General features: G+C 40.4%; 1 protein-coding gene across 1 annotated transcript in view; it reads left to right on the plus strand.

The window, feature by feature from the left end:
- Positions 1-15554, plus strand: part of LOC138643322 (contactin-associated protein-like 2) — a 342436-nt gene that overhangs the window by 173392 nt on the left and 153490 nt on the right. The window lies entirely within an intron of this gene.

Genomic DNA, 15554 nt, shown 5'->3' on the forward strand with positions numbered 1-15554 from the left:
GCTGAGATGTTATGGAGGCCCAGGATGCTTCAATAGCGGCCTTAAGCTCATCCAGAGTGTTGGGTCTTGCGTCTCTCAACTTTCTCTTCACAATATCCCACAGATTCTCTATGGGGTTCAGGTCAGGAGAGTTGGCAGGCCAATTGAGCACAGTAATACCATGGTCAGTAAACCATTTACCAGTGGTTTTGGCACTGTGAGCAGGTGCCAGGTCGTGCTGAAAAATGAAATCTTCATCTCCATAAAGCATTTCAGCCGATGGAAGCATGAAGTGCTCCAAAATCTCCTGATAGCTAGCTGCATTGACCCTGCCCTTGATGAAACACAGTGGACCAACACCAGCAGCTGACATGGCACCCCACACCATCACAGACTGTGGGTACTTGACACTGGACTTCAGGCATTTTGGCATTTCCTTCTCCCCAGTCTTCCTCCAGACTCTGGCACCTTGATTTCCGAATGACATGCAAAATTTGCTTTCATCAGAAAAAAGTACTTGGGACCACTTAGCAACAGTCCAGTGCTGCTTCTCTGTAGCTCAAAAGTGGCTTTACCTGGGGAATGCGGCACCTGTAGCCCATTTCCTGCACACGCCTGTGCACGGTGGCTCTGGATGTTTCCACACCAGACTCAGTCCACTGCTTCCTCAGGTTCCCCAAGGTCTGGAATCGGTCCTTCTCCACAATCTTCCTCAGGGTCCGGTCTCCTCTTCTCGTTGTACAGCGTTTTCTGCCACATTGTTTACTTCCAACAGACTTACCATTGAGGTGCCTTGATACAGCACTCTGGGAACAGCCTATTTGTTGAGAAATTTCTTTCTGGGTCTTACCCTCTTGCTTGAGGGTGTCAATGATGGCCTTCTTGACATCTGTCAGGTCGCTAGTCTTACCCATGATGGGGGTTTTGAGTAATGAACCAGGCAGGGAGTTTATAAAAGCCTCAGGTATCTTTTGCATGTGTTTAGAGTTAATTAGTTGATTCAGAAGATTAGGGTAATAGGTCGTTTAGAGAACCTTTTCTTGATATGCTAATTTATTGAGACAGGTTTTTTGGGTTATCAGGAGTTGTATGCCAAAATCATCAGTATTAAAACAATAAAAGACCTGACAAATTTCAGTTGGTGGATAATGAATCTATAATATATGAAAGTTTAATTGTAATCATTACATTATGGTAAATAATGAAATTTAACACTATATGCTAATTTTTTGAGAAGGACCTGTACTCTGCACTCAGTAGTTTTGTGATCCTGGGCATCACCTACACCATATTTTCACACGTGAATGTGTATACCTATATTTGATTGCTCAGGTTTTCTCTTCATCACCCACTTATTACACAAGTCTGGATTACCCTCCTTTGCACTTTCGTTGCACTTTATTGCTAGCTGTGCACATATTCATGCTCATAGCATTTTTCCCTGTTTTTTATATAGTACACGTTTTTTATACAACACCTTTTTATATTGTTTATGTAGCCCTCACTTTGTTTGCTGAGTGCCCCTATTTCCGGCTATTTAATTACATCTACATATACATACTCCTACTTATATTGCCATCTATAAAATATATAATGTTTTATTTTTACATATACCTAGTCCTCTTTGTGTCCGTTATAGTATTTTCTATTTTGCTATTATATATTTTTTATATATATTTTGTCCTCCAGTTACAGGCACACTTTTGTGATTGCCTATTGTTGCCCTGTGTATATATATATATCTATATATTTATTTTAATAAAGGCATTTTATTATACTGTACCTTTCCTTGTCCTTATTTTGTTTTTTAATTAGGTTACTTGATATATACGAATACACTCTTTTTATTATAGACATTGATCTCCATACTTTAGGTTCTTTGATTTATTACTATACTGAATGGTCTGCCATTCATGTACTAAGCAGTGGTCCCTTTTTGGCACTTGCGCACTTGCACATTTTCACTATTATTATTTCTTACAGCCCACTTGTGGTTGTAATATTATTATTTATTTTTCTTGACCGCTATTTCTGTCCTACTCAATACTGAGCAAAGGGTCTGAATACTTATGACCATGTGATATTTCAGTTTTTCTTTTTTAATAAATTTGCAAAAATTACTACATTTTTGTTTTTTTTTCAGTCAAGATTGGGTGCAGAGTGTACATTAATGTAAAAAAAATGAACTTTTCTGAATTTACCAAATGACTGCAATGAAACAAAGAGTGAAAAATTTAAAGGGGTATGAATACTTTCCGTACCCACTGTAAACACAGAGAATACATATACATATATATATGTAGATTTCTGTGATGCACACAAATATACATATGTATTATATTACATAGATAGATAGAAGAAAAGCCGGTAATTCAGAACCCGCGGTAGTGTAAAATCACTGCAGAAGCCAGCAGGATAGAAGAGATGGATTACATACAGTAAATAAATATATAATAGATAATTGGTAGATATATAAGATCAGCTCACAGCTGTATACTTAGCCTTTACTGGCTGAAAAAAATGATGTAGGGTCCCCCTATAATTAATAACCAGCAAGGCTATGCAAACTGCTCTGGGCTGATATTAATAGCCTAGGAAGGGGCCATGGATATTGCCCCTTCGGCTAAAACATCAGCTCTCAGCAGCCCCAGAAAAGATGCATCTCTAAGATGCACCAATTCTGGCACTTAGCCTCACTCTTCCCACTTCCCTGTAGCGGTGACAAGTGGGGTAATAGTTGGGGTATTGATGTCACCTGGGTTCGCTAGCAGCTTAGGTGGGCCTGCAGCATCTGACATCTCTGATGTCAGACATGGCCAGCCCCCTCTGCTGCGGCCATACAATGCAAGTAGCTGCAGCTTTTATTGGGTTTTTAATAAAGAAAAGTAAAGTAATTACCCCCGGCCCCAGCATGCTAAGCAGTTTACCCGACCATCTATACAGTGGCTCAGCTGTACTGCTTCAGCTCAGGCTGCACAGCGTGTCTCCCCCAATCAAGGACACTCCTCTTTGCTTCAGCTCACCAGGCCTCATACACCTGTAATGGCAGTAATGGCCCTGCTTTTGAGATATCCTATTGTTATGTCATAAATGTTCCATTAATGTTAGACATAAAGCAAGAAAAAAGATAGCTAGATAGATAAATATATTTAGAAAAATAGAGCAGCACCTTTAAGAAATGAGGGTACAATGCCTCCCTGTTAAATAACAAACCATCCAGATAAAAAGAAAAACTGGAGACAGTACACTAAAAGAGTGTACAAAAGTTGATTATTGACTATTTCTAAGCCCATTGTGGTCACTATGGACTTATAAATAATCAACTTTTGTACGTTGTTTTGGTGTGCTGCCTCCAGTTTTTCTTTTATATTTTCCATTATTTGGAGTGCTGTCTGCTTTTTATTTTTTTTATTTACTTTACAGCTGGGTATTTGTTTGTTTCGGCTTTGAACCAACCATCTATTTTGGATTGTGCTGTTCCATTTTTTCTTCATAGATAGTTAGATAGAACACACAGAGGTGGCATAGAAATAAGATTTTCATCTCTATAGAAGATTACATTAGAAATGCAGATACTACAACATTATTAGAGTGGTTTTATTAGGAGTCTAACTGTGTGCAGGCTGCAATAACTTCTAATGGAACATTAGTAATTCTGGACACTCGTGTAAAATTAACAATAACTAACATAGGTACATCGGTTAATAAATTCCAACAACCACATGTCACAAAAGTCATTCTAATTAACAGCAGTTCATGATAACAAACCATTAAAATATAATCTCTAACCCAGCTTCTTCCTGCAGAATCATAATTTAGTCCTCTCGGAAATAGAAGAAAAGAAGTTAACTCATAGAAATACTCATCACTCCGCAACTCATTATTGTATCATTTCTATGACAATGGATTGCTGCTGTTCTGAATTCATATATTAAACAATTTCATAGTAATGTTTTAATATGATGTTTCTACAGAACAGGCCAATAAACTGCATATAACCAAGTTACAGGCTCATTTTAATAAAGGAGGTCAATTGCAAAAAGTTTCTTGCAGTGTTATATTGAAATTGACACTATGGGACTTCGAAAACTTAAACTACAGTATTATGACCTACTATGACTGGCATCTTTAGATACATAGTCCCTGTACAGTGGCACATGGAGTTCTTACTGCTCCACTCTGTAGAATCAATGTAAGGGAATAAATGAACTGGAGGAATAGTAATGGAAGTAAAGGTATTTCCATGCTTTGCTGGATTATAGGAGATAAGTAGCAATACTATAAATCAGGGAGGGTTATATAGATCTGTCCTTCCTGTTTGTCTTCTATTGGATAGGTTGGGTGCTAATCTGAGTTCTATTGATGGTGACTGGTATGTAGCAAGACTTTTTTGTGCCATGGTAAGAATAGAGATGTAAGATCAGATATTGGATATGAAAATGTGGCCTTTTTCAAGATATTAAGAGACACCAGGTGATTTATGCTAGATATAATTGTTTATTATTAAGGTTTAAAAAGTCTTTGTTCACATTGGCCAATTCCTAATGGTTAGAAGGATATCCAAAGATAAGCTAAAAACAGTTTTCCCCTTGCTGAGATCCCAAGTGAAAAGCTGTAATCTGTTGGGAAACCTTACGGTAATGTTTTTAACTTGCTGTCAGACTGTAGCTATCCCCCGCCCCATAAAAATGCATGCTTAACTTGGACTAGTGCAAGTGATCTGAAGGGGAGACGGGTTTATGCTGCTGTCAGGTAACAATGGGGATGTTGATATATAACAGCCCATGCCTTTTATCCCTTGGCATCTGCTGTTGGAACAGTTAGTAGAAACCAATGCAGATAAGATGATCATTGATAAAACAGAAGCAGATTCAGCCAACATTGATCTGATGATTATGTCCACCTTAACAGTATTTATTTCCTGCAGCGCTCCCAGAGGGGAAATGTAGCATTACACATTACACAATGCCCAATAAACTCAATAAATGTAGATGTATAGAGCAAGTCTTTCAGAGGGACATGCTCTTAGTAACTTGAGTCCACCTTAGCCAAGAGATGAGAGTCTTAAACTGAGACTCCCTACTTCTATTAAAGGCTGATTCAAAAGTGTGATTATCCCGTACGAGTGCTAACAATGTTTTTTATGGATAGCACGCATACTTGTGATAGTCTATGGGGCCATTCACACGTCCATCCAATCACAGAGACAAGCCTGATTTTGAACAAAATTGGCAATGCAGGTCAATGGTTCTGTGAAAAAATTAACCCACACACAGATGTCTTCTGATTTTTCATGACTGTCATAAATGAATAGGGGGATAAACTTTTCTTTTAATTTCTACACGTACGAGAAAAACGGATGACACTTGGACCATGGTTTGATTAAACCTTGATTAAAGTCTGATCCAAAAAAACAATTTGTTATCTCGTACATGAGAAACACAGATGTATAAGTGAGAGCTAACTCAGATTGCTCTAAAAGGGTGTATAAAACTAGACTGTCTAAATTAGGCATCCCTTTTAAACTATTTTCCATGAAAATTATCTGCCATGGGCAATACTAGTATTGAAATGCCTTACTTACGCACTGTTAGGGTTTGGCGGGACGCACCAAATATATATTTATAGAGTAATAGGTGCGTTCGCAACCCGGGGTCCACCGTGCAGGAGTAAAACTCGCTGCTAGTAACTGACGGTACCATATGGCGGTATAAGTGAACTCTGTTACTTCACAGAGTCACTTAAGACAAGAGAACGCTGTGCCCTGTTAACCTCACAGAGGAACACAGCTACCAAATAGAGCAAACAGTGGTCATGCAGTCAGAATAGCACACGCAAAACTCCTCACCAGAAGTGCCGGTTTCTAGGGGCTTATTTCAGCCGGGCCCTGAATCCACTCACACAAAACTCCTCACCGGAGATGCCGGTATTCTAGGGGCTCATTTCAGCCGAACCCTGAAACCACATACATATGACCACACTGGTGCAGAACACATAACTTAGTTGATACTAGCGCATGGCCGTGCGGCCATGCAAACCTTTTATACAGTGGGGCAAAAAAGTATTTAGTCAGTCAGCAACAGTGCAAGATCCACCACTTAAAAAGATGAGAGGCGTCTGTAATTTACATCATAGGTAGACCTCAACTATGGGAGACAAACTGAGAAAAAAAAATCCAGAAAATCACATTGTCTGTTTTTTAAACAATTTATTTGCATATTATGGTGGAAAATAAGTATTTGGTCAGAAACAAAATTTCATCTCAATACTTTGTAATATATCCTTTGTTGGCAATGACAGAGGTCAAACGTTTTCTGTAAGTCTTCACAAGGTTGCCACACACTGTTGTTGGTATGTTGGCCCATTCCTCCATGCAGATATCCTCTAGAGCAGTGATGCTTTTGGCTTTTCGCTTGGCAACACGGACTTTCAACTCCCTCCAAAGGTTTTCTATAGGGTTGAGATCTGGAGACTGGCTAGGCCACTCCAGGACCTTGAAGTGCTTCTTACGAAGCCACTCCTTCGTTGCCCTGGCGGTGTGCTTTGGATCATTGTCATGTTGAAAGACCCAGCCACGTTTCATCTTCAATGCCCTTGCTGATGGAAGGAGGTTTGCACTCAAAATCTCACGATACATGGCCCCATTCATTCTTTCATGTACCCGGATCAGTCGTCCTGGCCCCTTTGCAGAGAAACAGCCCCAAAGCATGATGTTTCCACCACCATGCTTTACAGTAGGTATGGTGTTTGATGGATGCAACTCAGTATTCTTTTTCCTCCAAACACGACAAGTTGTGTTTCTACCAAACAGTTCCAGTTTGGTTTCATCAGACCATAGGACATTCTCCCAAAACTCCTCTGGATCATCCAAATGCTCTCTAGCAAACTTCAGATGGGCCCGGACATGTACTGGCTTAAGCAGTGGGACACGTCTGGCACTGCAGGATCTGAGTCCATGGTGGCGTAGTGTGTTACTTATGGTAGGCCTTGTTACATTGGTCCCAGCTCTCTGCAGTTCATTCACTAGGTCCCACCGCGTGGTTCTGGGATTTTTGCTCACCGTTCTTGTGATCATTCTGACCCCACGGGGTGGGATTTTGCGTGGAGCCCCAGATCGAGGGAGATTATCAGTGGTCTTGTATGTCTTCCATTTTCTAATTATTGCTCCCACTGTTGATTTCTTCACTCCAAGCTGGTTGGCTATTGCAGATTCAGTCTTCCCAGCCTGGTGCAGGGCTACAATTTTGTTTCTGGTGTCCTTTGACAGCTCTTTGGTCTTCACCATAGTGGAGTTTGGAGTCAGACTGTTTGAGGGTGTGCACAGGTGTCTTTTTATACTGATAACAAGTTTAAACAGGTGCCATTACTACAGGTAATGAGTGGAGGAAAGAGGAGACTCTTAAAGAAGAAGTTACAGGTCTGTGAGAGCCAGAAATCTTGATTGTTTGTTTCTGACCAAATACTTATTTTCCACCATAATATGCAAATAAATTGTTAAAAAAACAAACAATGTGATTTTCTGGATTTTTTTTCTCAGTTTGTCTCCCATAGTTGAGGTCTACCTATAATGTAAATTACAGACGCCTCTCATCTTTTGAAGTGGTGGAACTTGCACTATTGCTGACTGACTAAATACTTTTTTGCCCCACTGTAGCTGCAGCAACTACAGGACCTTCCTAGAGGACCAATGGGAGCTGCTACAGTACCGGAGCCACTTCAGGGCCTTCCTAGAGGACCAATGGGAGCTGCTGTAGTACCTGAGCATGTGACCCCCGACCTCCAATGAGAGGACTTACCCTGGGCATGCTCAGAAGGGGAAAAGCAGAACTTAGTCCCTGAGACATCTGCTTGCCGCTGACTAGTACTGGATACAATGGCTGAGCCTGGAAAGGCAGCAGTAACCATCCGCACCGTATCAGGCTGAGCCAGACGCTGGGACCGACGTCTCCGCTGAGCAGGCTCCACTGCAGCTGGAGAAGAATGGGAGACCGCAGCAGAGATGGTTCGAGATTCCCCCTGTACAGAGGTGGGAACTTGACCCCTAACACAGCCTCTGTTTTCTCTATATTGGTTATGTAGTTTAAGTCATGGGGATTGTTAGCGGGATGAACTTTGTGTCTCTTCTAGTGAAGCTCCTAAATCTGTTGAAAGGAACTTTCCTGCTTAAGATAAAATTCAGATTTTATTTACAATTGAGATCTTATTTTTCTGCTAACATTATTAGAATATCTTGTCTCTAACATTTATTTCTACAATAATCCACAGGGAAAACTGTATCTGTCGTTATACATTTTATGCATCTCTGTTTTAGAGCCGGAAGGTTTCACAGTTGTCCGTTTGCCTCAGCTTTATCATTCTGCTTTTAGCCTGTCTCACAGCAGTGAGGACTGACATTGCCCTAATGTTTGTTAATAATGACTAGGAACATATGCAAGGCTTAGGTGACACAAGTTCTGGAGGAACATTGACAATGAATATTTATATATCCATTAAGTGCATTATGAAAACTGTGTCTACATTATTGGGCTGCAGCCTTCAGTTAATAGAGCAGCGCAATGGTGGAAAAGTCAAATTATCGGTATCAGCAGAATATGAGAAATTCTACCAGTGTCATGCAAGGAGGTGTTGGGAAATTTGATTTTCGTATTACTCACTTTTTAATAATATTTTTAAACATAGAGCTAAAATAATTTTGAGCCCGGGAGCAAAGACACTGGCATGTTCTAATCCACGTGCAATCCCTATTTTGCTCAATAACTTCATAGAGCCACATTCAAATTAGGTAATAATCGGCCTATCCTGGTGCACTTTAGACTTCTTCTGTAGGTAAGAGTGTGAATAGGACTTTACATCTTTCTTTATTAGGAAAGGTATTTTCAAAACCAAAACTAGGTTTGGCTGCAAAAGATAAAGGTAAAGCTACTTTTCATATTGAACCACTCTTTTCTTTTGTATTCAATCTACATTTAGCAACATCATGTCTAGATATTAATGATCTGTGAATTCCTAGATCATTTCAGTGTCTTAAAGAAGTTGTCCAGGATTACATATAATTTCCCCGTAGGCTGTCAGACATAGAAAAAGAAGCTTATGTATACTCATCTTCACTAGGTCCAATGATTTCCTCTCTGATGCTGCCCCAGTCTTTGTTGACAGGCTTTAGAACAAAGGAGTACAAGGAGTCTGTAGGTACTATGAAGGATAATATTTTTTATTATACAATAATTACAAGCTAATAAAGTGCATGCAAGATACAAAAGGTAAGTAGATACAAAAAGTGCATAAGGACGGAAATTGTGGATATCCACCGCTGCGAACTGCCCATGTGAGGCGTATATCTTAGTAAAGTACAAAGCTGCTAGAAAGCCACATAGTAGTCAGGCTCGTGGGTGAAACATGCCCCACAGCATTGAATAAATAAGAGATAGTGGCGCTTACAAAAGCAGCTTACCAAAAAGCATGTCCCACAACATTAAATAAGTGAGGGATAGTGGCGCTTACCAAAGAGGACAGCGGTCACCGGATCCAATCCAATGTATTAAAAAACCCCGATGTGCGTTTCGCCTCTTCCAATAATCCTGCTTTCTCAAGGGGAAGTGCTCATTTGGTGCGACAAGGACCTTAAAATAGGAGTAGCTGATGTGCACGTGACTAGTCACATGTGCACACCCAGCCAGTAACAGCGGTACTAATGACGCATGCGCATGTGGACTGCCGAGCACCGCGTCAGGAGAGGCGTCATACCGCGCCACGGACACCCGAGGAAACAGATCCTCAGAGTGCACGTGCGAGGCAATGCTGACGCCGTTCAGGCGGGGAGCAGGACAAAGACCCACAGCGCATGTGCACGACCACAACAAAGGTAAATGGACTAACGCACTGGAATGAGAGGTCCACATTGGGCACAATAGACTAATATGCATATATAATGTTGGCAGGGCACAAATGAAAAACAATACAGTTAACAAATGGCAAATATATAGAAAAGTCACAGCCAATTACAATGCATCATATATGGGCAAAATCACAGTGGGCTCCAAACAATGTTGAACCGGTGAACACATCATCATAAGCCATGTATATCGCAGAGTCCATTCCCGATGTTACAAGGTACCACGAGTCACAGCAACTTGAGAACAGATGTGGTTAAAACTGAAACAATATATGAATAAAGAAGAAAAAACACATTAAAAAAATAAAAAATAAAACAAAAAGTAAAACACCAGATCTGTGTAGAACATCCACAAGGGGACAAAATTAGGATGGGACTGGAGGGGAGGAGAACACACAGAATGACCTCCATACAAGGTACACCCCATAGACCAACAGGACAAGGGTAAAATTCCCCCGCAAATAGCAAACTACAACTGGCTGGAGAACATTAAAGGAATGAGGAGAAACTTAAGGACTCATATAGCCCTTTAGGTGTCATTGTGTCCAAACGCACAATCCAAGCTGCTTCCCGTTGTGCCAACACTTTTTTATAGTTGCCACCCATCACTCCCAGATGTATACACTCAATGCCTCTAACCCGAAAAGTCCCCGCGTCACAATCATGATGTTGTTTAAAGTGACGGGGGATCGTCTTGAGATCAGAGGCATCGGTGTTGTGAATTCACAACACATCGGTCACTGCCTTGGCGGCATAGATGTCCCTAACGTGCTCACGAACACGTACCCTCAGTTCTCTAGACGTTAATCCAACATAGATCAGGAGGCATCCACATGTGGCATAGTAGATAACATTTGAGGTGCCACACGTGATATGCTGTCTGATGTTGAACTCCCTGGATCCATTGGATGACTTAAAGACTGAGGTTCATAAAATATTAGCACAGGCCAGGCAGTGACCACACTGAAATGACCCCAGTACCGGACCTCGAGTACTAAAGGGATTCGTTATTGGTGGGACATAATTGCTACGGACCAACAGATTACCCAAATTTGGGGACCTTCTTGCCATCATCGATGGAAAATCGCCCAAAATCGGGGCTAAGGAGGGCTCCGTCTTTAGTACCGGCCAGTGCCTGGCCAAGATCTCTCTCATATTAAACCACTCGTGATTGTATGTGGTGATAAGCCTGACTCTCTCTCCATGAGCCTTTATCTGTCCCCTATTTTGAGCTGGATAGAGAAGATCTCTTCGGGGTGTCCTTCTCGCTCTGCCAAAACCCCGCCGGATACACCTGCGGCTATAGCCGCGGGCCTCAAATCGCGACCCAAGGTTGGTGCATTGCGAATAGAATTTCTCATTAGTAGAGCATATCCACCTCATCCTGAGGAACTGTCCGACGTGCTATATAAGAATAAAGATCCGCAGCAAATCCGCATTGTGTGCACATACCCTAAAGGTTAATAATAATAATTAATAATAATTTTTATTTATATAGTGCCAACATATTCCGCACAACTTTACAATTAAGCGGGGACATGTACAAACAATAAATTTGGTACGAGTTAAGACAATTTAAACAGTGACATTAGGAGTGAGGTCCCTGCTTGCAAACTTACAATCTACAAAGGTTCAAGGGTTATGGCACATAAAATATTTGCCTTGGGCCAGATGCTGCTAACCTACATTATGCCATTGGGTACACTTAAAAAGAGAATATAAGAATGTACTAAAACAGACATATCAGGAGAGCCAACAGGTCTTCTTTCGAAGGTATGGAAACACATAAGTACCAGATAGTGATTCCACTTATTCTCAAGAGGACAAAGAATCAGACAGGTTAAAATTCTTATTTCCCAAACTCCGCAGGGTAAGGGATCATTAGTCACTTGAAGCAATACGTATATTAGACAAATGTTTTACCTACGACCAGATTTTAATATTTTCCATGAAGCTAGGTTGAATCAAACACAAGCCTCAGGAATTTCTGCAACAAGTTTAGCTTTGAATTGGAACACAGCGAGCTTTATATTTATTGCTGTGTTTTAATGAAAAAGGATTGAGAATATTACACGTTATTGTACAGTGAATTGAAAGTGTCAATCTGATGCTTATTTAATTTCCATGGAAGTCTCCCTTTTTTCATGGTTTAATAGAAGGTGAACGAAAAACAGATGCATGAAATAAGGGCTTTTATTAAATTGGTTTACTGTACCTGATGCAATTCCGTTACTTAAGCTCAAAAAAGGAACATTTCTTAACATTTCAGCTTGAAGTATGACTCAGCCTCTGACTATTGAGTTGCTGTGTCTAGAAAGTGTGCACAGCCCTTAAAATTGCTTATTTTGCTGAGCAGTGAAGCAGCTCTGAGTCTTCCTTCAACAACACAAAATCCTTCACCTTGATTCCACAGTGACTGCTCTGCTCTATATCCAGGTGATGAAAATCTCAATTATGAGTGCTGTTGATAGCTAGTCTTACAGGAAGGTGTCTTTCTGCACTGACACCCACAGATGTCTTTTCCAATCCGCCACACCTTGATGATTGTGCTGCGATTCTCACGCTCTCTTAGGACTTGTCACAACATTTGCATTCAGCCATTCAGGAGTTTAAGATGTAGCTACTGCACCATAGAACAGTCGGAGCCTAGCTCGGACGTGCCGCGTTGTAAGGAGCCGGTGTAGCTTTACTTCTATTAAATACCAGTATTGTACATTTTCTCTTAGCATTAAATGTCTACATCAGAAATAACGGACACATGCAGATACCTCAATGTTTGCTATACTTAGGAACCAAATCTCATTTTAATATTAAATATATGAAAAAAAATTGTAACAAAAATAGCACCAAAATGATAGTTTGAAAGGGTGTAAGCTTGAGAAATTATAGTAAACTTTTAAAATATTGCAGGTTGTTAGATTGTCACGCTGTGATGGTCTTCGGTAAGGAAGGGGGGCCTCAAACTATCCTTGGGATTCTAACTATCCCTGTCCTGGGGGTAATCTTGAAGGTAGAGAGGCTCGAGTCTCTGACCTTACTATGCTCCTGTTAAACCCTGATCTGTCCCCTCTGTCACCTATTGAGGCGTGGGACAGAAATGTAAGGTAAACAAGACACATAGACAAAATAGGGATAACAGAAAACCTCTATCATACAAAAACACTAGCCAACAATTTGGAGGAGGATAGGAAAAGAGAGGAATAAACTAAATGGGAACAGGGATGTACAACAGCACACCACAGAACACTACTACAACAACTCAACTCCAACCACTTAGCTTTGGCACTCATCACAGGAAGACAAACCTTTCACCGGCAGGGACAAGAAGGTCTTGTCAGTTTTTATAGGAAGAGGCAATGACCAGATCAGAAGCAGCTGAAATGAAGCTGCATGTTTCTGACCAACATAGAAATGGTCATTAACCTCTTCCACACCCGAGGAAACTAAATCTATTTAACATGGGACAAATCACACCATCTCTAAAGAAGACCTGCGATTCATTACCTGACGTGACCATCTAAGTCCAGGTCTTCCAAGGGAACGTGACACCCTCGTGATATAGAGATGATCGAGTTTCCCAAAATTTGTTTTGGTTTTGATTCATCTGATTTGGCTGAAATATTTAATTTGGATCAAATCAAAAGTGCTCATAAGCTCCTAATGCTCTACAAAAGACTTGTATGACATTCTGAGGTGTCCCAGGACTATGCTGAATCCCATTCAAGTTTTTTAACCCCTTTCCAACATATAATGTATATATACGTCATACAACAGGAGAGGGTGCATTGAGCAGGCTCAGTATTACAGTCAGCTGTCAGTCAGTGTCAGGGGTGCAGTTACCACTGCTCACTATATACGCAGCCGCGACTGAAGCCGCTTCAACCCACGCCTGTGACTGAAAGCTTGAGGTTCCTGGGAGGATAAAAATTAATTTTCTCCTGGCAGTAGGGCTGTCAACTGTCAGTGCAGGTGCTGTGGCTGCTATATAACGCTATTAACCTACATGTTGACCACATATCTGCAGGTGAATAACTTTTTTCACATGACAGGTTCCAGTTAAAAGATAGTAGTTTGATCCAGAAAATACAGCAACATTGAGTGCGGCCAAAGCAGATACTGCACGGGTACAAAAAATGAATCACAAACTATTTGGAATTGCAAACTTTAAAGATGTTCCTAAAATTCATATCCAACTCAATTTGTGCCGTTTGTGGTAGACACATGAAACTGCATTGTTTTTCTTGTAATTTAACCAATTTTTTTCAACTCTTAGAAAATTCATGGGCAGCACGGTGGCGCAGTGGTTAGCACAACAGCCTTGCAGCGCTGGGGTCCTGGGTTCTAATCCCACCCAGGACAACATCTGCAAAGAGTTTGTATGTTCTCTCCGTGTTTGCGTGGGTTTCCTCCGGGCACTCCGGTTTCCTCCCACATTCCAAAGACATACTGATAGGAATTCTAGATTGTGAGCCCCATCGGGGACAGTGATGATAATGTGTGCAACCTGTAAAGCGCTGCGGAATATGTTAGCGCTATATAAAAATAAAGATTATTATTATTATTATTATTAATTCATTCTATCAGATACCACACCTCTCAGCAGTTCTATTCTTTGTGGTCCTGGAGCGAGCAGGAAAAGAGATGTTCATTGGTAGTTGTGGACTTTTTCGATGATGGGAAAGGGGTGAAGGTAGAACTTTAGGAAATTACTTCAATAACTTAGTATATGCTTACATAACCAGAAATCAGGCTGTGAATGGGTAGCTCTTAACAGATCATAGTAGTAGTCATTTTTTAGGGAATTGTCATGTATGCCTTTGTCTAATATGTAGATTCATTGAATGCAGCTGTATAATTGCTTAGCATAATGCGTCTGCCTCATCACTAATAAGCTCGATAAATTATTCTCAAGCCTCCCTTAGTCAGTAATTAGAAATATTATTTTAAGTGCATCTGAGTGAGAAGAGGTGAAAACATTGGAGTAATGTATATAACCTGATAATTAAACCACTTGACTTGAATGGAAATATATTTCTGTGTACAGATGAAAATTCTACCATGAAATGTGTCTGACTCATTTAGAAGCCAGGCAATGTCGCCATTGTCAAATTAGAGCATTTATTTGTCTTTTTTTTTTTCTTCTTACTTCTATTTTTGCCTTAAAATTCAGGTCAAAGTGAGCAGCAAGTAGAACTGTGTGCAGAATTAATCACGTTCCACAATGGGCTGCGGGTCCAGAAGCAATATAAGCTTATGGTGCCATCTAGTGTTCTCCTCAATTCATAGTCTGCGGTTCCCAAATCATCACTTTGGGCTTTTTAACATTTTGAAATATTGAAGTTATTTTTTTCTCTAACCTACACAAACTAAACTCAGTTTTTAATTGCCATCTATATCAATGCATTTCTTTTTTTAGATCAACGACTGTATCACTGACGTACTTCTTACCAGCTGGCTGACAGCATATTATTATGTTTAACACATCACTAAAGTGATAATAAAATGGAAACATCTCTTCACTCTTCACTGAAAGCTCATTTAGAAGAAACATATAAGAAATAAACTACCTGCTTATTTTTATATCTCGCTGTCATCTTCTTCTGTAATTAAGGGTCATGTGAAAAATCATTTTCAGGTCCAAATGTATATTTCACTAGACCCCATGAGCTGAAATAAAGGGTGT

The sequence above is a fragment of the Ranitomeya imitator genome, chromosome 6 (assembly GCF_032444005.1).
Source record: "Ranitomeya imitator isolate aRanImi1 chromosome 6, aRanImi1.pri, whole genome shotgun sequence".
NCBI lineage: Eukaryota > Metazoa > Chordata > Amphibia > Anura > Dendrobatidae > Ranitomeya > Ranitomeya imitator.